Below are 23696 nucleotides of genomic sequence, written 5' to 3'. Positions count from 1 at the left end.
TTTATTTGTTTAATGGATACTTCTAACGCACCATTTCCCAGCATAACTCATTAAAGACATATCACAAACATCTAAAGTATTTCTCGGCGTCAGACTCACTTTCCCTCAAATAATCTCGAAAATTAACATGGGTCCAGGGCCAAAGGTTAATGGTACCTTTTAAGAAATGTTTATATACTGAATAATGAGTTATGATAACTGGTGTAAAATAAAAAATAAAAAAGAAGATAAACATAAAGTCACAAGAAATAATCATTTTATTTTTCGGTATTTATATAAAATACTTGATAAAATTTACTGTGGAATTTAAGGGTTATCAATCGTTATGCCTTTGGTATTAAAGAGTTGCTGCAAAATGTTTATATAAAATTATGCCCATAATAAATACTAATAAACTGAAGCCACGAGCCTAAAATACTTAATTCTAGAGAGCATGGAAAAATCTCCTAAAATAAAAACTTATTGTAGCAACAAAAACATATACGATAACTGAGCAAGACCAACCAGCGAAATATTGGTGGAAGTTTTGTCATTTTTCCCCTCTACGTATAGACAGTGAAACTGGGATCCGTTTCCGTCGTCGTAAAAAGCGTCATTTGTTTGCTGTTTACTTAATGATTATTCAGAACGAAGTATCTGGACGATTGGTATAAATGTTTAGAACTTGTTATTGTTCTTGTTCTTGTTGGACGGGGTGGGGGTAGGAAAGGTCTGTGGAAGATCTTAAAAAGGCCTGAAAAGGTGTTTGGTGGGAACCACTAGAAGAACGGAGATTGGTGCGTAATGTTAACAATATGCGGTTTTGGTATTGTATATAACATGGAGACTGTTTATTAATCATTGCATATGAAGATATATCTCTAATGAAATTAGAAATTAAACGTTTTTAGGTCAAAGTACCCCCCATATAGTAAAAAAAACAAATAAATAAATAAAAACTCTTGAATCTTCACCACACTATTTAGGTGACCTTATCTAGAATTCTCGTAATGTCCTTAATAAAGCTAAAAGTTAATCTGATAAGAAGCAGCTCAAGGCTCAAGATGACGAATGTCTGAAGAGGTCTCCTCCTCGTATAAACTTACATTCTTTTTTTATTCTTTTTTTTTTAATTTTATTTTTTTAAATTCTAGTGGGCGCATATCCTCTTATGAGGTTTTCTCTGCCAATATCGTAAAAGAGGTTAGAATAACATGAATTTAATCACCTATTTGGTAAATCCTTTGCTATCGACCATAAACATGAGGCCCGAAAGAATAAAAATTGACACTGAATGGGTTGTAAAGGAGAAACTTCTTTTGCTTTTTGAGTAGGTAGCCTTTTATTTTTTAGGTTCTTATATAATTCACTCGCGTTTTAAGGTAGTATTCTAAAATTGCGTCAATAGCAATAGCTTAGAATCACTTATGGTTTGCTTTAGAAGCTTACTGTCAGTTGCCAAGTGTCTGCTTGACATCAGAATGCTCTCTTAAATGACTAGAATTTTTTTTTTATATGGTTGCGTTCTACCTGGTATATATATATATATATATATATATATATATATATATATATATATATATATATATATATATATATATTGTGTGTAAATATTTAATTATAAAATGCTTTGGCTTTTATGATCACGAATTTTCAGTGGAGCAAATCCCGTCGGCTTCAAATTCGTTCTGGCTCCTAATGTTTGGGCAACTGTAAGGTTCGGTTAGGTTAGTTCAAGTTACTTTGCTCAACTGCCATCTTTTTGGAACTGCGCGAAGATTTTGGTAATTTGGCAAATCTTCAATTGAAGTGCCACTCTGGCTATGTTACAGTAATTCCAAGTATTAATTACCCTAGCATAAATTACCCCATAATACTTTTACTAGCAACATGCAAACGTTTCCCAAAGGAATGTTCATCCTCTCAGAACAATAAGACCAAAAATAAAACTCGGATATAAAAGCAGGCAATGTTAAGGTGTAGTAGTACCATGTTTCTGTTTATGTAATGTTTCAACTGTATCTAGTATATGGTTGAAGGGTATGAGATGCTAAAAGCTTGAGCATTTCAATCCTTATTGATGAGAATTGCAATTATAATTCGACAGGTGTATATATTATATATATATATGTGTGTGTGTGTGTGTGTGCTAGAGAGAGAGCGAGTGCTTATATATGCATTTACTATGTAACATTTAATTTTGCGGGAAATGAAATCGCTCCAACGTAATCCCACCTTAACACCGAATTTATTTCGTGTAATATGTGCAAAACACGTCGGTAACTCCACAACGTGATGGAAGTCATTGTAGCCAAAGTTTTAAGCTCCTGTTTTCTGTCTAATAAACACGACTTTCTACTTGGGCCGAGTCGAGAGTTCGCTGGATGAGGGCGCGCCCGAGATCTAAGAGACAAACCTAGTTGGCAAGTTTCTGCGATGAGTTTTCTAACTTTTCTTCCTTATGAGGCAGAACCCCATATCTTTTATCAGCTGGGACAACGCTCTGAACTGCTTACAGATCCTCCCCTCTTCTCCCAACCCCCCTTCCTAAGCCTTCCTCAACGCCCCCCCAGCCCCCCTAAAAAACAAAAACAAGAAACTGTAGGGACGAATCATACCAAACTCCCAGTCACCCCCTCTCCTCTGTCCAGCCACCACCACCTACTTCCTAGATAGCCTTGGTATCGATGGATATTTGCATGATTACTATCTCTTGGAAATGAGTTTGGCGTCCTTGCTCATCTCCAGGAAGTGTAACAGTATTTTCTAAGCCCACTTGGTGGAGAGAGAGAGGAGGGGGATGCGGGGGGCGGGAGAGAGAGAGAAAGAGAGTATCTTGATAGAGAAAGGCCGGGAGGCTGTTAATCCGAAGGCGAGAGAAGGGGAAGGTGAAGCCTCACAGTGTTAATTAACGCAGGTTGTAAATTACCGTTGCAACCGGTGCCACCTCACCCAGATTACTGGCGCAACGGAAAACTCATTAATAAACTCAGGTGAGTTCACAGGTGTGGAAACTGCAGACTCCATTTCATCTAGCTCAGGCGCTAATGACTCCAGGTTGATTGATTTTTTTCCCCTCTCCCTCAGGGCGTGTTGGGCGTTCCCGTCTCTTTTGCACTGATATATTTTCAGTTCAAACTTTTCTGCCTGCGGCGTTTCTTTTCTTACAGTGTCTTTTTCTTTCTTTCTATTTATTAATTTTTTTTTTGAGAGAGAGTATATGCTTGAAATCACTTGTAGAACTTGGGATAAACGGTAAATATTAATTTTTTTTATTCATTTACTAATTATATATATGATATATGTAGTACACACACACATACACACACACACACACACATATATATATATATATATATATATATAAATATATATATATATATATATATATATATATGTATATATATATATATATATATATATAAATAAATATATATATATATATATATATATATATGTATATTTATATATATATATAGATATATATATATATATATATATATATATGATAAGTAAGGAGGAGGCTGGGTTGGAAAATGCTATGGTCAGTAGCAGTATTTATCGGCAGAATATCTTATTGCACCTGCTGCTTAGAAATTAACTGATGGCTACCTTTGTGGTTAAGAAACCTTTTCTTCCGTTTCTCGTCAACTCAGCAGCTTTTGATGAGATAGTCAGGGAAACGAAATTATCCGTCCAGTCCGGCAGCGCATCAGAAAATCAAGAACTTACAAATAGGACCAAGTCACTATGTTTGGAAACTCTGCGTTCTTTATGTACATTGGTTTACAAATTTTATATATATATATATATATATATATATATATATATATTATATTATATATATCTATATTATATATATATATATATATATATATAATATATATATATATATATATATATATATATAGAATAACTTTTAGTATATGGGTACGCCTAAGTCCCCTCGTCACACAGCATCCCCCATTTCTCAGTCCTTCGTACAACGAATGGCCGTATGAGCTTGCAGGCAGTATACTCATTCATCATAAGGCAACGTTTACGAAATGTGATTGATTGATTTATTGGTTTATATTAACATGACGGGACGAAGAGGAAGGTTATTGCCGCAGAAAATATTGCTTGGTGGTTTGGAGAATGAATCAATGCAAAGTGCTATTTTAGTGACCTTTAGTGACCTAGACCTAGCCCTGTTGATTTGACTATGAGAATGTCATGCCAGTATGTGATTTGATGAGTATTTTCGTGCAGTCCATAACAGTGCTGCAATGACATGATAAGATTTGGTGGCACTCTCGTCTCTGCGCTTCTTTTAAGAGAATAATTTACTTAATAGTTTCGTTGACAACAATGGTCATTTGTAACTGTGTAATTCTGATTTCACGATGGCCCTTTAAACCAAGGGATATTTTTATATTCTCGTCTTATTCAAATACTGAGGGAAGTTTAATTCTTAAAATTCTTTGCTAAATCCAGATATCAACTATTCGTAAAATTATCTGCTAAATCTAGATATCAACACATCCTGGAATAAAGAAAGCGAGATTATAATTTGCATTCTTTACGTACTTCTCATAGAAAAAAAAACCCTTGTTGAAGATTATTTTAGTTCAGAACAGAAGTGAAGGAAAACATTCAAAAGACGAAACACTTAATTGAAAGTGTTCAGTCCGTTAGTTTTTGGCTTCTTCCCAAAGATTGTAGGTTCATAAATTATGAATAAATGAATAATAGTTATAAGAACTTCTAATATATGAGATAAATATGTATGCATATATACATACATACACACACACATTTATATATATATATATATATATATATATATATATATATATATATATATATATATATATATATATATATATACTTATGTGTGTGTATGTACGTTAGAATCGAATTCATGTTCAGTTCAACTCAATTATATAGTACGGTTGAATTATAGAGTTGCCCAGGGCAGTTTGAAACGCGTTAAATAGACTGAGAAATAAAATGCAAAATTAATTTCAATTTAGGCTTAATTTCAATACTTGGCGGTTGGAGGCGTTACAAATTGTATTTTTTTTTAACTGGTCTTAATTTGGTTTCCTAGCTTCATCTCTTGTCTTAATTCGCTGGTCGTATTACTTGCTAATCCCGGGAATTTATTCGTCTCAAATGGATTTGGTGTGAAACCACTTTTTCATACCTACCTTGACAAACCTTTGAAGCTTCCCCCCCACAAACAAACTCCCTCTCTCTCTTCTCTCTCTCTCTCTCTCTCTCTCTCTCTCTCTCTCTCTCTCTCTCTCATTTTGTGCTTCAAAATTTTTAATCACTGAATTTTTTGTCGTAGTATACGTTCACCTGCCTCTCTCTCTCTCTCTCTCTCTCTCTCTCTCTCTCTCTATCTATATATATATATATATATATATAATTTCTATATATATATATATATATATATAATACATATATATATATATATATATATATATATATATATATATATATATATATATATATATCTATATATATATAGACAGACAGATATATAGATAGAAAGGTAAATAGGTATATATAGGCGATAAGTCTCTCTCTCTCTCTCTCTCTCTCTCTCTCTCTCTCTCTCTCTCTCTACTTTATATGGGAATGCAGACGTATAAACAGATATTTCCTATTTCAAAACCACCCTTTTCTGCCATACGAGAGCACAGTTGAGCACAAGACGATCCACTCGCAGACCCGCATATTTTTGAACTATTATTATTATTATTATTATTATTATTATTATTATTATTATTATTATTATTATTATTATTATTATTATTATTATTATTATTATCTTTTTTTTGTAGAAGACCTTTTATGCAAATGGTGTTGAAAAGAATGGCAGAATTAAGTGAGTTGACTTTATATATTGTTTTTTTCTATTTTCCTTACAATTCGCTTCTCAGGCTCAGCGATGTTTCTGAGTAACTGGCCAATTGTAAGGAAGGAAAATAGAAAAAAACAATATGTAAAATCAACTTCATCATTTATAATTTTTTGAAAATTCCCTATATGAATATTGGCCAGTTACTCAGAAACATCGCTGAGCCTGACAAGCGAATAGTAAGGAAAATAGAAAAAAATATATTAAATAAACTCGCTTCATTCTGCCATTCTTTTTAACAGTATTATTATTATTATTATTATTATTATTATTATTATTATTATTATTATTATTATTATTATTATTATTATTCAGAAGATGAACCCTATACAAATAGAGGAAGCCCATAGAGGCCATTGACTTGAAAACCAAGCTTCCAAAGAACATGCTATTCATTCGAAAGAAGAAATGCATATATCTAATTTCGATATGCATGAGCGACTCGAACACGAAAATGATAGCCCGCGTGTCTTCGTCCCCTTGCTTGCAAGAGACCAGACTGTCACCTATCATTTAGGAAATCAATATTCAGGCTTATCGGATTTTGTTCCATTTGAGGACCTGTCGATCCTACGAATTTGCCTGACGAGGCGACAGAGCTCGAAAGCAATTGGTCATGCTTTGGCATAATCCTGGAGGACACAAGGTTCCTTCTTATTACGCTTCTTGTGCATTTATCCTGTGATGTACGACGCTGTGTCGTGTCCTCGGTAGCATTACCCCGGCGACAAATTTCACGCGGGAGGGGCGTCGGATGAGATTTCGCGACTTCGCTCAGACGGAGTTAAAAAACCTTGAGTATCACTACAACGACAACGATAATAATGATAGTAATAATTTGATCTTCGTATTGGCTTTGGTAGACATTTTGGTGTCGAGTAATGCGGTTTTGGTTTTCATTAATGAAGATTTTTTTATGTAAATATACTTAGTAAAATCTTCTTTTATCACGTCACGTGATAGCGATAGAAACTTGACATATTAGCCGAGTTCTTCGGAGGACGTACCAGACATATTACATAATTCTCTCTCTCTCTCTCTCTCTCTCTCTCTCTCTCTCTCTCTCTCTCGTTGACACGCAGGCACATCCACAAGATTTTTTTTGCGACTAGCTGGTAAGATACAACTTATTATGATATATCCAGACCGTAACAGTTAAGGAGTAATTCTCTTGCGTTATGGAAAGTAGCTTATATCTGACTAAGATGTACCGAAATGTATTGATAAATGACACCCGTTATATTTCTCTTTTAGCGCGTGCTGTGAAAATAATAAAGCCTTTCTTCATTGTCTGCGTTCATTCCATCGAAAACAGGATGCGAATTCCAGTGAATTTCGACAAAATATAATAAGAAGACTTAAAGGCAAGTTCCTTGGATTATTCTGAGAATGCACGCCTTTAACCACCAACTCAATATCCAGTCACAGAGCAGTTTCATTTTTGGGATTTAATCTTAATCTTATTCGTACTTCAAGAATAAGCATGAATGTAAAAAAATATTAAGATAAATAACAAGTCCTCGCTTCGTCAAAAATTTAACCATGAAATCAAACAACGAGAGGAAAAAATAATTCTTTAAAAATCATTTTCCCGGTACTGTCACTTTCCGCAGGATTGCACAACTTACAAAGGAATCGGGAGGGTCCCCCCCCCCTATCCATCCCTCCCCCTTTCTCCACTCCCACCCCCTCCCCATCCCCCTCACCCCCCCCCCCCCCCCCAAAAAAAAAAAAAAAAGAAATGCAATCATGGATTTAGTTCGAGGTTTCATGTTTCGTCGTCAACTCTAAAGTGTTGTAGGATGCAATTTCCTTCCCCGACATCACGCACTGAAAGCTTCCGTAGTGGACGGCTTTTTCTTTTTTTCTTTTTTTTTTTTTTTTTTTTTTTTTTCTTTTTTTTTTCTTTTTTTTTGTTTTTTTTTTCTTTTTTCTCTCCAGCCACCCGTTTTCTGGACGTTTTATTCAGTTTTCTTTGATGCAAAATTTTTTTCGAACTTTTGTGCCAATATGGAGTTTTTTGCTCGGGCATACATGAATATATATATATATATATATATATATATATATATATATATATATATATATATATATATATATATATATTTATTAAGAAATCACAAAAGTATGCACGCGATTTTGTTTATTAGTTGAAGCCACTGGGAAAATTTTAAAAAGAAAAGACAGAGTGTTAAGTGCATTTGTGTGTTTAACACGAAAGTACTTGGCACTCTCTTTTCTTTTTTAAATTTTTCCATTGGCTTCAGCTAATATATTATATATATATATATATATATATATATATATATATATATATATATCCATATTTATATTTATATATATTAACATATGTGTGTGTGCTGATGTATGTAAAACGTCTCCATTACGGTAATGGCTGGATTCGTTAATGAAAGGAATAACAGAAGTATGCAAATCTGAATGTTACTCCCCTAACTAGATTTACCCGACATTTTCGAGACCTCTAGTTTAATTCACATCTCAATAATAGAATGCTAACCAAATTTTATTTGATTTACAACAGCAGTTTTTGTTAGTACAGTTTAATTCACATCCAAAAGATGGTATCCTAATCAACATATATATTTTTTTTTCGTCATCATCTGCTTGTAAAAAGTTTAGATTTTTCCTCGGTTTCACAAGTTTACTTTTTAACCATTCAAGTTATTGAAGGTTTATTGTCTCCTTATTTCTGAAATTTGATACAATTAAATTTTTTTATTCACGACAGAATTTAATCAAAAGAATTCCATAAAACTAAAGGAACTAGTTTGTTCGTACTCGTCCAAAGATTTTAGTTTTTCTGCCACGAGTGACTACGCTGTCTGTTTTCTGCAGGATTTCTTTTTCTTACATCAGTATTTAGGATAGTTGGTTTCTTTTTCTTTCGACAGAACTGAATCAAAGGCTTTCCATATTATGAACGATTTTAATTTTTTTTCCAAGAGATGCGGCGTTTTCTGTAGGTACCATTTCAGCCACTGTTCCAGTGAGGTGTTGGAGAACTTTCTCCTTCCAGGTGCCTGGCATCACACCTGCCAAGCCTCCGCGGTCCAGGTCTCTGTAGATCTCTTATCATGCGTGTCTATGAATCTCTAGCTGACCCGAGAATTGATAGATACTATATCAGTTTTACGATAGTTTTTTTTTTCTAGCGACAGATCTGAATCAAAAGCCTTCCATCTGATGAACGGCTTTGTTCCTAGTCATCTCTAGAGTTTCGTTTTTCTGTCAAGGAAGGCTGCTTTGTCTGTTGTCTATAAGTACAAGCTGTTTATTTTTTTTTTCAATACTGTAGTAACAAGAGGATATATAATCACTGCCCCGACTATAGCTGGTTCACTTAAGGTAGATTCTTGGGTAACCCCTATGCCTACGAGACGTTTGTTTGACGGGCGCTGATTGGCTGGGAGCTACCTACCTCCCGGTACCAGTCAATCGGCGGCCGCCAAACAAACGTCTCTTAAGCATACGGCTCATCCAAGAATCTACCTTAAGTGAACCAGGTATAGTGCATTGCAAAGCTGTTGATGTTTGTATTGACTGCTGAAATAACAGACCTCTTGACGCCTTAAATTGATGCAAAATATCACAAGCAAGCCCATGAGTAGTAACAGTCAAAACCAGTTCTTTTTTATGGAATACTCACCCATTTATGGAAAACTGAGCCTAGTGCGATTATGTCATAGGACTTCCTATTGGTTGGTGATGAATGGTCGCCATATTTTTTTTTTTTTTTTGTCAATAATTACGGTACCATGTATCTACTGATGGATAACAAAGCTCTGTTTGCGCGGTTAGTGCTAAATGGTTTCCAGGCATTGGTGGGGGAACATGATTTATAGGTTAATCAAGGTTAGTAATGGGAAAAGGTGCATGGTTACTATTAAGTTACAAGTTCCAAAACTTACGCAGTTATATAGAATTCTATAGCATTTGTCTGATTCCCTCAAACCAGTATGCTAGTTATGCTGTTATAGATATAAATAAATTTAATTGAGATTAGCTATAAATATTTATAGATTCACAAGCTTAACGAATCAATATGCTGAATTCTTCATCCAAGTCCTCAGTAAAAGTTAGAAGAAATCCTCCATCCTACTAACTGTCATGGTCGAAATTCTTGTATTTTCTTCTGAAGAAGAGGGGCGTTTTGTGGCATCTCGTGATTTGTCCGCCACAAATTTCGACACACGTTCCGTTTTGACAGGTCTTTATGCGACCAAATAAGTTTAAAAATGTTTGATGATTGTGTCGAAAGCCAAGAAAAATACGAAAGGAACCTGGTCAGAGTGTGAAATTATAACTGTATAAGTAATTCATCCCCATTCTGGGAAAATTGGCTTCAGAGATTTTGATGTTATGCAGAGCTTCTCATTAGCTCTTTTTTCGAGGCAATTTGATTTTAAAATGGGACAACACAGACAGCTGAAGTAGTGATATGTTATAAGGTATCAAAAGCTGAGGTAATTATGCTAGAAAAATAAAAACTTAAAGAAAAAATAGAATGCGTCAGTTCGTCAAAACGGGGACTAATTTAAAAAAAAAAATTTAACTTTTTATTTATTAATTTTTTTTATAGGATTTCCACAGTCCTTAAAATATAGCAGGTTGCAAAGGATATAATTTTGATTTAGTGATTCTAGATGTGTTTTGGCAGCCTTAATATCCTCGTTAAAGCCAAACCGTAATTTTGAAATATGTTTGGTTTCCGCACTAATTTAGTGTTGCGGGAATACATAAGTACATTAATCAGCAGAGGTAGGAACGCTGAAGCATATTATAAACAGATGATAGTAATATATAAAAATCCACAATTATGGATATAAACAAAGCTGTATTTTTCAAAATACAAATATGATTAAAAATGTAAGCTTTTGACTGTTGGTACGACGGTCCTCTTCGGAGTTGGCTGATGAGGACCGTTGTGGAAACGGTGCAAAACTCCTATTTTTAATCTTTTTTCTATTTTGGAAAATACATCTTTGCTCATATACATAATTGTGGATTTTTACTTTCTATTTCAGGACACAGTATAATGATGCACCATAGATGAAGATGGTACTTTCCTGTCAGAATTTAAATGCATCATTAATTTTGTTTGGCAATTTCCCTGTACTCAGTTTTTTTCCATCTGTCCATCCGCCTGTGGTGTTTGTGTATGGTAACACTGCGTCCCGGGCTTTAGATAGTTAAATTCAGCTTAAATTCAACGATTATAATAATATCCTATTTCGAATATTAACGGTGTAATTTTCATACAGTAAATTATTAAAACACTTTTCAGTTGCAAATGTACCCCCAATATCCTTTTATTTACCTAAAACTTACACATAACGTAACTATCTAAAGCCCGGGACGCAGTGTTACCATACAAAAACACCACAGGTGGATGGACAGATGAAAAAAAACAGAGTATAGGCTCCCAAATCACCAAAGTGATTCGCTGATGGGGTTATCAATTAGTCTTCTTCCCTTCTAGGATATAAAATATCTTATTTTGTGTAATTGTAATAGCCGCACTGCCTTGTTAAGGTTTTAGCTTAGGACAGTTGATTAAGGTATTAATGAAAAATACATTGTTTTCCTTTGTTAATGAATTAGACATTATGTGCAAAATCAGATGAAACAAATTTCGTTGTAAATTATTATTTACATTTTGTAATTACGCAATTTAATACAAAACTCAGCGCAGATATGTAACTGAAAGTTCGAAGTCAGTAGCTAGAAACCGTAATTAAAAGTCAATCAATCAATCAAGCTCTGCACGTGTTAATTTTATTTATTAAGATCATCGTTAAAAAATATTTTTAACCGAAATAGCCTAATAGTGAATTATGATCAAGAATCGGTTACATAATACTTTTGTCTATGTGGTTGTGAGTACGAGTATGTATTTGCCGCAGTAGCGGAGATAATCATTTATAAATTAATATTGACAGCCTTGGATGAGAAATCAGATTACTGCTGCCCCCCTCCCCCCCTTCCCGAGACTTGGGCAGCACGTCATGGGCGTGACGCGAGTGACTCTGATGAATCTGAAGCAAAAATAAGGAATTTGCAGCTAGCGGGGAAACGCGGCCAAATCATTTCATCTGCAGTAAATGTATTAATTCATTTGAACAAGCACCTCCGACTGAAAATTAATTTCGGATAGAATTTTTGCCGCCGCTGATACGCAGCGTTTCCCCGAATTCATAAAAGCCCGTGAGCTTTAATATGGCCATCATTTGATTCCATATTTTAATGGGAGCTAGTATTATTCGCAGCAAAATTGAACCAAACCGACATTATAACAACCAACTCGATACGAGCTGTAGATCAGATATTAGCTTTTTTTTTTTCCTGGCCGGAGTTTTTTTTTTTTCTGCATTTGAAAATTAAATTCCATAATTATATGAATCAGTATTTGGCGGCGCAGTCTTTGATTAACCTCCATGCTACATTCGGCCTGGGTTCAAAATTAAATTGTCAGGTATTAAAGAGGTGATTTTCCCGTTATGGATTCTAGAGTATTGAAGAGATATTATTTCATGGCATATGAGTTACTGACTGGGTACAAGTGACAATAAATTTTATAAAAATATTACAAGTATAAAAAAGAACCGTTTAAATGTTGCTCCCTTCACAACATTTTTCCATTTTAATTCAATATCAGGTCCATGTCCTAACAGAAAACGCTTTCTAAAATTCTCAAGATTGAACCAATGAATAAGCAAATCTCTCAATGATAAGAAGCCTGAACCTTGTTAAACGTAGGTACTGTGTTAGATTTAAGAAGCAGTACATATATATATAGAGCGCTGTTGAATGTGCTGTCTAAGAAGATTTAGACAGAAATAAGGTGTGATTGTCGACACACATGAGTATACCAGGTAAGTTGACCATCACCGAAAACAACTCGATACGTGCACACAATATGTTCTAAACCTTCGGCAGTCAGACTAACATTCAAATCACAAGTTTCACTAAGAAAAAGAATACAATGCTCATTTTACAGGAATGAAAATGTCCATTTCACTTCTCAATGACGCTCAAGCCTCCCTAGGAGAGAAATAGCTGCAAGAACTAGTGAAGTAAAAGTAAAATATGGCCCCATATATTGTGGTAGATAATCCATCGAGACGAAATGTAGACTGCAGCCTGAAGTACAAGAAGTAGCCAAAAGCATAAAATATTTTATGCCCCTTGACCGCAGGGCCTTTGCTTACAAAATTTATGTATAAGAGTGGTAAGACAAGCCGTTCAATGGTTGTAGCATCTAATTATGCAGTGTCTGAACATATGTATATCAGTGAGATGCCAGATGATGGTATATTATGTAACTCTTACTGCTGTCCTGTGCCTTATCCTTAATGGCCGAAATATTATTTCTGAGTCCTAACGCAGAAAAATCCTTTGAAATGCATTGTAACTAAAAATAAGTCCTTGGATGTTTCGATTCCCCTTTTCCACAAATAACTCGATATCACTAAATGACACAAATCTTTAATCTTATGTGATTTTAACATAAAGATATGACCACACATTCAAAATTCTTATGCTTGTTATGCATATAAGAACACGAGGTTATAGCGCTCATACGCACATTCACCTAACCATCCCCAACACACACACACACACACACACACACACACACACACACACACACACACATATATATATATATTATATATACAGGGTGTCCCAAAAAAATGTATACACATTTTAAATAATTGTAACCTTGGTGTTTATTATAATTTTATTAATTCAAAAATGTAAAAATATTTGTAAAGTATCATTTTATTGTTTTTTTTCACTACCTATTCTCAAACTGACATCCATTTTGATCCAGACACTGCTGACAACGCGAAGCTATGGAATCGCACACACCATGAAACAATTCCCTTGGTATTTGGGCGCATTCATGTTCAATGGCTTCTCTCAATTCAGTGACTGTTGCAGGTTTCATAGTGTAGACCTTGTCTTTTAGGGGTGACCAGACAGTTTGATACTGGACATATTGATACCGGACATTTTGATGCCGGACATTTCGTTACCGGACATTTTGTGACTAGGATTTTTTACTACCGGACATTTCGATACCACTATGTGTGTGCGCGAAGATAAGTTTCTTTTGAGGGCCACACTCTTCTTATAATTGGTTGTTTATATAATTGCCACACTTTTCTTGTAATTAGTAGTTTTAATTTTTTTTTCAAACACCTGCTATTTATAGTAAACATTGGTCGGAACCTAAATATTCTCAGTTTTTTTATCACTTTCAGTCTACTACCAAAGGGTCAACTACTAACGCTCAGCTATCAATGATAAATATAGATATTCTTATTGTATCACCCATGGCTCGTCTAATTGCTTCAACAAAAAATGGAAAAAAATTAGTGGATGATCTAAACTATATATATGATAAACTCAAAACTAATAAGGATGGTTCAAAGCAGTATTGGCAGTGCGAAAATAGGATGTGTAAAGCCCGCGTACACACCTATATTGGTGATAATGACAACAAAATCGTTAAGACTGAGCATAATCACAGTGCTACAGCAACAAGAGTGGGATCAAAATTAGCACATCATCAAATGAAAATAATGTCTGGTTCAACACAAGATGCTCCTCGTACTATAATATGTAAAGAAACCCAAAATCTGAATGTATGTACTATTTCAGAATTTGCTTCAGTATCTTCGTTGAGTCGTAGTATCAGGCGTTGGAGACAAATAGAAGAAAATGTACCGCCTATACCTCAGATACGGCATGGTTATTTGATTCCTGATCAGTATTGTTACCTTGAAAATGGTTTGAAGTGGCTACAGTTTGACAGTGGACAACTTGATACTGAAAGAATTTTAATATTTGCTACTGACTCGGGAATTAGTGACATCAAAAGAGCCAAAAGTTGGGCCGTAGATGGAACTTTTAAGTGTAGCTCAATTATTTATTATCAACTGTAAACTTTACATATTCAAGACAACGGCATTAGTGTTCCGAGAATGTTCGCCTTGTTGCCAAATAAGATACGAAATACTTATGCTAGACTATTTACTACTATAAAAGAACTCTTGCATAATGTCGAACCAGCCACTGTGATGATGGATTTTGAAAAAGCAGCCATCAATAGTTTATTAGATATTTTCCCTAATTCAGATGTTTCTTGTTGCCTATTTCACCTGTCACAAAATGTTTACAAACAAGTTGTAACATTAGGTTTCAAACATCAATATCACCAAGATGATAATTTTAGTTTAAAAGTGAGATGTTTACCCGCGCTTGCTTTCCTTCCCATTGACGATGTTATTGACGGCTTCGAAGAATTAACTGATGAAGACGATTTTCCGCAAGAGCTTGTTGCATATTTCGAAACAAATTATATTGGAGGAGTGAGGGGTCGTGGCCAACGAAGGCGAAGAGTCGAGCCAGCCTTCCGTATTCATTTATGGAATGTTTATGAACGCATTGAAAATGGTATGCCACGCACCAATAACTATGTTGAAGGATTTCATAATGCTCTAAGAACGTCAGTGACAAATGTGCATCCTAACATTTGGTCCCTTATAACTGCTTTAAAACATGAAGAGGCTCTCAGTGCAACAAGAATTGGCCATCTCAATCGTGGAGACAGCGCAACCTCAAAGAAAAATACAGAGACGCCGATCAGCGTAAAAAAAAATTGCTGGAACGGTACGACCCCTCAAATAAAATACAATATCTTCGTGGCATTGCTCATAACATTAAACATTTTTAACTAGATAATATTGTTGCTTTTTCTTTAATCATACTTTTACTGTGTTTTACAAATTAATAAATTTTTGTCTATATATTTTTTTATTTGTACTTTTAACTCCTTACTTTTGATACATAATTTGGATTTATACTTTATATAATGGTATCGAAATGTCCGGTAGTGAAAAAGCCTAGTCACAAAATGTCCGGTAACAAAATGTCCGGTATCAAAATGTCCAGTATCCCCATAAGAAAAAATCTAGTGGTGTGAGGTCTGGTGAACGCGGAGGATATTCAACGAAACCCCTTCGTCCAATCCACCTGTTTTGTAAGATCTCATCAAGGAAGGATCTAACATCGCGATGGTAATGTGGGGGTGCTATTTACAATTATTTAAAATATAGTGAAAATGCAGTGAAAAAAACAATAAAATGATACTTGTAAATATTTTTATATTTTTGAAATAATAAAATTATACTTATTAAACTCCAAGTTTACAATTATTTAAAATATGTATACATTTTTGGGGCACCCTGTGTATATATATATATATATGATATATATATTATATATCTATATATATATATATATATATATTAATATAGAATACATACATGAAGATATTCATCTCAAGTTAGGAAAATTTCTAATGAGCATCCAAAATAGATAGCTCGAAGACAGGAATCCTGAAGGGTGGGAGACCAACGAAAATAGGCAACGAAGCTAAAATCGGCTTGAGATTGGGGAAGGCAGATAACCAACATCATTCAGAGGCGAAAGGGTAAAAACACTAAGGGGGCTTTGATCCTGCGGAATTTTGTAAGTGCAGGCGGGGGAATCACGAAATTATATACGAGGAAGCGTCACAGAATTTTTAAGACATTCTTCATCTCTCTCTCTCTCTCTCTCTCTTCGTTTCATTATCTGTGCCTATATTTATGTATGCATATTGCCCTGATAAAGGTATTACTTTATAGTTTTTTCCGTGCATTTGTAGTTTTGTCATTGCATTGGCGTAGACATTCCAAAAAAAAGTTTAGTCTTCTTTTCATCTCTCTTAGTTTCATCACTCCAGAATTTTTATTTTTTTCCCTTCTAACGCACTTTTTTATTTTCATTATTCTCCTAGAAATACTCTTAAGTTGTGGTTGGTTTCCAAAAAGTATATCGATCATCATTCTATTTTCTGAAGATGTTCTTTTACATTACTGTTATTGCGTTTTCGCGAAATCTTTTGTGATGTATATGATTTTGAGTATTACCACTTTTTGTGGGTCAGATACGACGCCAATCGCTAGGGATGCAAGAATCCTACGGATCCTACAGCCATAGAATATATTGGGAAGGGCTCACGATTGGTGCGTAGGTAAAGTAGAAGGGGTAAAGTAGAAGGATTAAGGGCACTGACCTGTCTGAGAGCAGAGTTGGTTAAAAAAGATAGCAGAAGAGTGTGACCTTTTTGCTTATTAACTTATTAAAAGAAAAGGTATAAAAAATTAAGAGTAGAAGACGTGAAAGGTTAAAGGAAGACAGGAGAGAGCACTGATATTTAAAAAAAATGGTGGATGGAAAAGATTAAACTCTCTCTCTCTCTCTCTCTCCTCTCTCTCTCTCTAGCTTTGCTCCATTACAGAAGATATCATTAACTGCGTTAAAATCCATGAAACATTTGTTGTCTTCGTTGGAGAACCATTTCATTTTATTTTCACATTATTCCAGGTCAATGTGTTGATGTTTTTACTTCACTGACATGCCCCTCTTTTTATCATTATTTCTGTCGCTGTTGCCACGTGCATTCTCTTGGGTTTATGTTGCTTAACTTCGTTTGTTTGGCTTTATATGCAAATATGATTGTGTTTTGGCTAATTCAGTATTTTTCTACTTACGCCGTTTTCACCCGTGATTGAAGGACTTCAGATTATATTAGCCTTTAAATTTTAGTTTCATTCGATAGTGTTATTCATTTGCATCTGCACTGCCAAATGAATGATCTTTAAAGCTATGTGATAAATTAAAATCATTCATTCATTCCTTCAAGCGAAGTGATTCTCCGAATATTAAACTTTCCGAAGCTCGCTGGAGTTGAAGGTCCCGCGCTTGCATTGCCTCGGCAGACATTTCCATTCTTATTTACATTTTTGGTATGCAATCTGTTATGGAGAGACTTCCGATATCCAATTTATGAGGCGCTCATATTTCACGGGTAATGGCCACCAGTTATCGATGTATTGTTGATCCGCATCAGGACAATGATATTTTGATAGCGCATAAAGTATTCAGATCCCGACCCGGTGGGGTGGGGTTGGGGGGGTGGGGGGGCCTCCATCGAGCGCTCTCTGAGGACGAAGGAACCATATCACGGACTCAATTTATGAATCAATTTTGTCAAGGATGGGCGGCCCGGCGAAAGCTATTGCATTGTAGCCGTCCGAGGGAATCGCCGACGGAATGAAAAATGAAACGAACTTGTTCCTTATTTATTCGCCCGGTGGTTCCCGTCGGGTCTTCCTTCCTTCTGCTTTAGTCTTTGGGTGATGTGTTTGTTATTTTTTTATTACTTTTGCATTTCATTTCTGTTGTTCTGTGGAGGTTTCTTCTTGGGTTTTGTACCCTATCTTGGGGTAATTACTGCTCTTTTATTCAATTCGTTTTCTCCGGGATGCTGTATTATTTACTATTTACTTTGTTTTGTGTGTACCTCTTAATCGCATGTGTTTCATACATACATTCACACACACATAGTATATATATAAATATAAATATATGTATATATATATATATATATATATATATATATCTATTATAATATTATATATATGAACAGCATCGTTTAATATAAACAGCTTTGTTGTAAGTTCATCCAAGATTCATGAAAGCAAGTTCCAAATGTCCCCTTAACTCTCGCTGTGACAAACATCTTGCCATATATTTCTAGTAAGACGAAATATTTTGTCTCGACAGAATTAGCTGCTGTATCACTCAAACTCCTTGAGCACCTCCCACACGCTTCTCGTTATTAGCAAAGTAAATTTAATGTTATTCCTCTCTTTTCATTTTTTCCATTGAAAGCATCATGGGGAATTGCGATTAGATATCTCTGATTAGTTTCAATTAGTTTCAAAGCTCTCCCTTTCTCAATATGATCTATTCAGCCGTCTCACAAAGATGATCTTCTAACCTTAATAAATCTGGCTGCTTTGTCTTTATATGCTTTCTGTCTCCTTAGGTTTCGTTCCCTTTTGGAAATATATTCCTCGTCCTGTTTTACATGGCTGCTAGAACCCCATCTACTAGTGTACCTTTTTACAAAACAATTTTGTCTTTTTCCTTTACTCTTTGCCATTATTCAGAATTATTGCAGCTAAGCATTTCTTGGTCTCCTAAAATTCATTCAACGTTACAAGTAGCTTTGGATTTCTTTCATGCTCAGTGCGTACCTCTTATTGCTTTACTGATTACTTTTTGCATTTTGTTTATGAATGTAATTACAATTAAGCATGAATGTATAGATTGAAAGCGCGTTTTGTGGAAAAGCTTAAACATGAAAGTGCCATACATTTCGGCGCTGATGATCTTTCGAGTTGTGCTTCCGGATTGATAAATTAAATCAGTTAATCACATCTCATTTGTGTGTTTCGAGTTTTTCTATAATCACAATCTTGAAAATCTTCCTTCGCTAAATCACCATCCCAAAATCTTGTCATCATGACGACGGATAATGTCAATAAAAAAAAATGCGCCGAAGTTTTATCGGCGCGATCGATTTTTATGTACAGCTGTATGAAACGATCAGCCACGGCCCATGAAACTTAAAGCCACAGGCTGGTAGTAGCCTGTATTATTGGCACTTATAGCGGTGCAAGACGCACGATCATGACTAACTATAACCTTAAATAAAATAAAAACTACTGAGGTTTGAGACTGCAATATCCTATGTTTGTTGACCGGAATGTGGATGATCAACGTACCAATTCCCAGCCCTGTACCCTCAGTAGTTTGCAAGATCGGAGAGTGGACAGAAAAAGTGCTGACGGACAGACAAGCAGCCATTTCAATAGTTTTCCGTTGCAGAAAATTAAAAACTTGGATTCTGACTTCTCGCCATAGGTTATAAGATATAATTCATTCTTTCTGACCTCTGAAACTTAGGTAACTGTGTGTTCCGCGTGACGCATGCTACATGTTATTTCTGCCTGTGTGTGAGACTTTATGTCTACGTGCTTTGTACAAATGTAGCTTTCACGATAGCGTAAGTTATGAAATCCTGCGTTATTCGAGTGTTAGATTTTACAACAGAGTTTTTCTTCTTCTTCTTCCCAGTTTTAACCCATTTTTATATGGGGTCGCCGTTGTGAATGATTCGTCTCCATCGATTTCTGTCCTGTTCATCATTCTCGTTAATACCTTTCCATAGCAAATCTTCCCCTACACAATCACGCCATCTCTTTCTTGGTCTTCCTTTCTTCCTTCTACCTCGCACTTTCATTTCCATCGTATGTCTTCCAACATGATGCAACAGAGTTAATTATAATATTCTCATCGTGGCTAATCAAGCATGTCTGTGCTTGTATTCAAGAAGCAAGAGCCTGTGGTGATGCAATGCCGTTGTAAAACCAAGCATATGAGGTTTTTCCAACCAAGTTTTCCAACCAAACCTGTTCCTCTTTGTATTCTAGATGAGCATCCAACCAACTCTTGAGAGTAAATATCCGATCAACGATGTCACTGTCTATATCAAACATTCTATCAAACATTTCCCGGAGGATTTTCCTGTTTAACTCACTAAAGGAAATGGCGTCTGAAGACTGAATATTGGACCAAAACATTTCAAAAGCGTGATCCGTAGAAAAAGACTTTTGATTTATCATCTCGATCGATCACCTGGGCGTTCCGGTGCATTTAAAACATAACGGGAACAAGAATTGCTTTATGCTAATATAGCATGCCTTGTTTATGCATGTCGTTCTTGCACTTTTAATACATCAGGTATTGGTAAAAGGAGTGCTGGCATCCCAGCAACTCAATGATTCTTCATGCAAAATAGGAGTTTTGTTTGTTTAAGTGATTTTTTATTTTTTCATTTATTTATTTGTTTCTTTATTAATCAAGTATTGGATTATGTATTTACTGGCAAAAAGACAACCAGTCAGATGCGTTCAGGTATACAGGAGATGCTGACATATAAATAGAAGTCCCTTGAGGTCTCATTAAGTTCCCCATGCACTCGACATTTTTCGAATTCTGCCTCAAATCTGAAATTACCGTCTTGCTGAGGGAACCACTGATTGCCTGGCGCTATTTCTGGTGGAAGCTTTTAAACCCCCAGCCGAAGGGTATATGGCAGCAAATACGGTCCATTTTTTTCAATATACATATAAGAGAGTGAGCGAGAGCGAGCCCTGCCGAAGGGTATACTATGGCTGCAAATGCGGCTCATTCTTTTCATACTAGAGAGAGAGAGAGAGCCAGCTCTGCCGAAGAGTATATGGCTACAAAATGGGGTTGATTCTTTTCATACTATAGAGAGAGAGAGAGAGAGAGAGAGAGAGAGGAATGCGATTTGCATGTAGGGGCGGGCAGCAGGTGGTGCTTGCTCAACCACACACCCTCTTGCATTTTTACCTTCTCCAAATATTTTTGTTTGGCCTTCGCTGCATCCTGCGGTATGCTTCAGAAGTCATCTAACGCAACTCGCCACCGATTTTTCTCTCTGTGTTTTTGGGCCCCATCCGTTTTTTTTCTCTCTTTTTTTAACAAGGGCCCGTGTCGTCTTTCATATTCTTTCATTCATTAGTTTTGAGTTCTCGTCTTCCGTATCCTTTCATTCATAAGTTTTAGGTCCGTTTATTTCTTTACGTACTCTTTGTCTCGGACTTTCCTTTCTTCTTCTTTACTTTCATCTTCATGATTCCTCCTTCCCTCATTATCCCAGAAAACCCTACCCGTGGTTCCCTGTCCCCTCCCCTTCTTCCCCCCCTGACTTCGGCTTCCTTTATTACCTCTGCATGTTCATTTCCTACCAAATTCATTTTTACGCTATTCCTGTTATCAAGTCCCTCCGTCCTTATTTTGATCATCGTGTGCCCATCCTTACGTAATCTTTCGGTTCCCGGTGGCTGGCATTCATGTCTGTATTTTTTCATTATATTTTTTTTATTTCATGATTTTTGTGAAACGAATTTCCTCTGTACCCATTCATGTCACACCACACCGCGCTCTTTTCCGTCCGGCTTTGGGTGCTCCGCATCCACCTTTGTTATCAGTCCGCATTTTTGGTTTTGAATCTCTTCGTCATTTCTATGACGGGTGAAGGTGGAGCTGGTTTTTTAATTGTGTGCAATCTCTCTCTCTCTCTCTCTCTCTCTCTCTCTCTCTCTCTCTCTCTCTCTTGTTATAGACGAGTAATACAAGTAACAAAAGAACTACAGCTCTTACGTTGGAAGTTCGCACAGTCATGACTTTACCCAAGCTAGGAAAGAATTCCGAAGTTCTTTGTTTATGCTTTCGAAGAGGCTAAAAACGATATCAGAAAAATAGATTTGCCCAGTATCTGTTCTTTTTTTCTCTCTCTTAGAGTGATTTTCTTCTATATCTGATCAATCATTGTGGGTCACGTTAGCCGTCTCAAGTGCATTCTAGTGTAAATTTTTCATATCGTCATCTCTGTCGATTTGCGTTTGTTTTTGTCTCGTGATTGCTGCTTAAAACTTCTTTTTTATTATTTTTTTTCTACTAAAGTTATTGTACATAAGAGGATAAAAAATCCCTGAAAACAAGTGTCATTTCCAATAATGAAAATGACAGCAGTATAAGTGTCAGAACCTGCCGCGCCCCTAATCTATATCGCGCACACATTACACATAGTAGTGGTTCAATTGTTTGGTTAGGTGCTCTGTAGTCATTCTTACTGAATAAGATTACAACTATGTCCTTGGTCTGCAAAGTAAGTCATTCCACTGCAGAACATATTAATCGCCATGGAATCCACTCGCTAACTAATTGTTTACAGCAAATTAATAAAAATCGTTTTTAAATCCCGGTAAGCAAGAATAATAATAATAGTAATAGCGGTAAAGAAATCCACGTTGGTGTACGCGTCAATATTAAGATATATATGAGGGATATTGAGTATATGCAAACGAGAGCGTTCGAGAACTTACTCGAATTCTCCTTCTCGACAACGCTCGTTTGTATATATATTTACATTTACCCCAATGTGGATTTCTTACACCGTTTTAGTGACCCATGCTATTATGAGATTTTTACGAATTATAATAATAATAATAATAATAATAATAATAATAATAATAATAATAATAATAATAATAATAATAATAATAATAATAATAATGACTGTTGAAACTAGCTCGGATATTTGGACTAGAAATGGCTAGTTACGCAAAGAAAATCATTCTGTTAATCGTTTGATCAATGAAAATTGGAAAATCCATTTTTCATTGATCAGAAGAGAAACTGAAATTATTTCTTAGAATTCCCGCAATCTTTGTAATAAGTCATCTTTTTCCATTATTCATTTGGAAATTTTCTGGTTGAAAGAATATAGTTTTCAGATATCAGCCATTCAAATTTCATTTAACGAATACTCCTTATTTGTTGGCGGTATCTTGATGTGAAGATGTGTCATCATTATTTTTAATCATCATTATTATCATAATTTTTGTAGTCAGCATTATCATCATAATAAGAAGACAACCACAAGAACATTTCAACATTATTTTTACTAATCATTATCATCATAATTAGAAGACAGCTAGAAGATTCTTTCATCATTATTTTTACTCATCATTATCATCACATATAAGAAGCCAGATTCTTTCAACATTAGTTTTACTCATCATCATCATCATAAATAAGAAGCCAGAGGATTCTTTCAACATTATTTTCACTCATCATTATCATTATCATACGAAGCCAGAAGATTCTTTCAACATTATTTTTACTCGTCATTATCATAAATGAGAAACCAGAAGATTCTTTCAACATTATTTTTACTCATCATTATCACCATAAGAAGAAAACAGTCACACGATCCTTTCATCATTATTTT

At 35.2% G+C, this 23696-nt stretch overlaps 1 long non-coding RNA gene across 1 annotated transcript in view; it reads left to right on the top strand.

Annotated features, from left to right (window-relative positions):
- LOC135226290 (uncharacterized) overlaps positions 1-23696 on the top strand; it is a 240049-nt gene that overhangs the window by 31854 nt on the left and 184499 nt on the right. The window lies entirely within an intron of this gene.

This window comes from Macrobrachium nipponense, chromosome 20 (assembly GCF_015104395.2).
Source record: "Macrobrachium nipponense isolate FS-2020 chromosome 20, ASM1510439v2, whole genome shotgun sequence".
Taxonomy (NCBI): Eukaryota; Metazoa; Arthropoda; class Malacostraca; order Decapoda; family Palaemonidae; genus Macrobrachium; species Macrobrachium nipponense.
The sequence above is the reverse complement of the archived record's forward strand: the minus strand, read 5'-3'. Positions and strand labels throughout refer to the sequence as shown.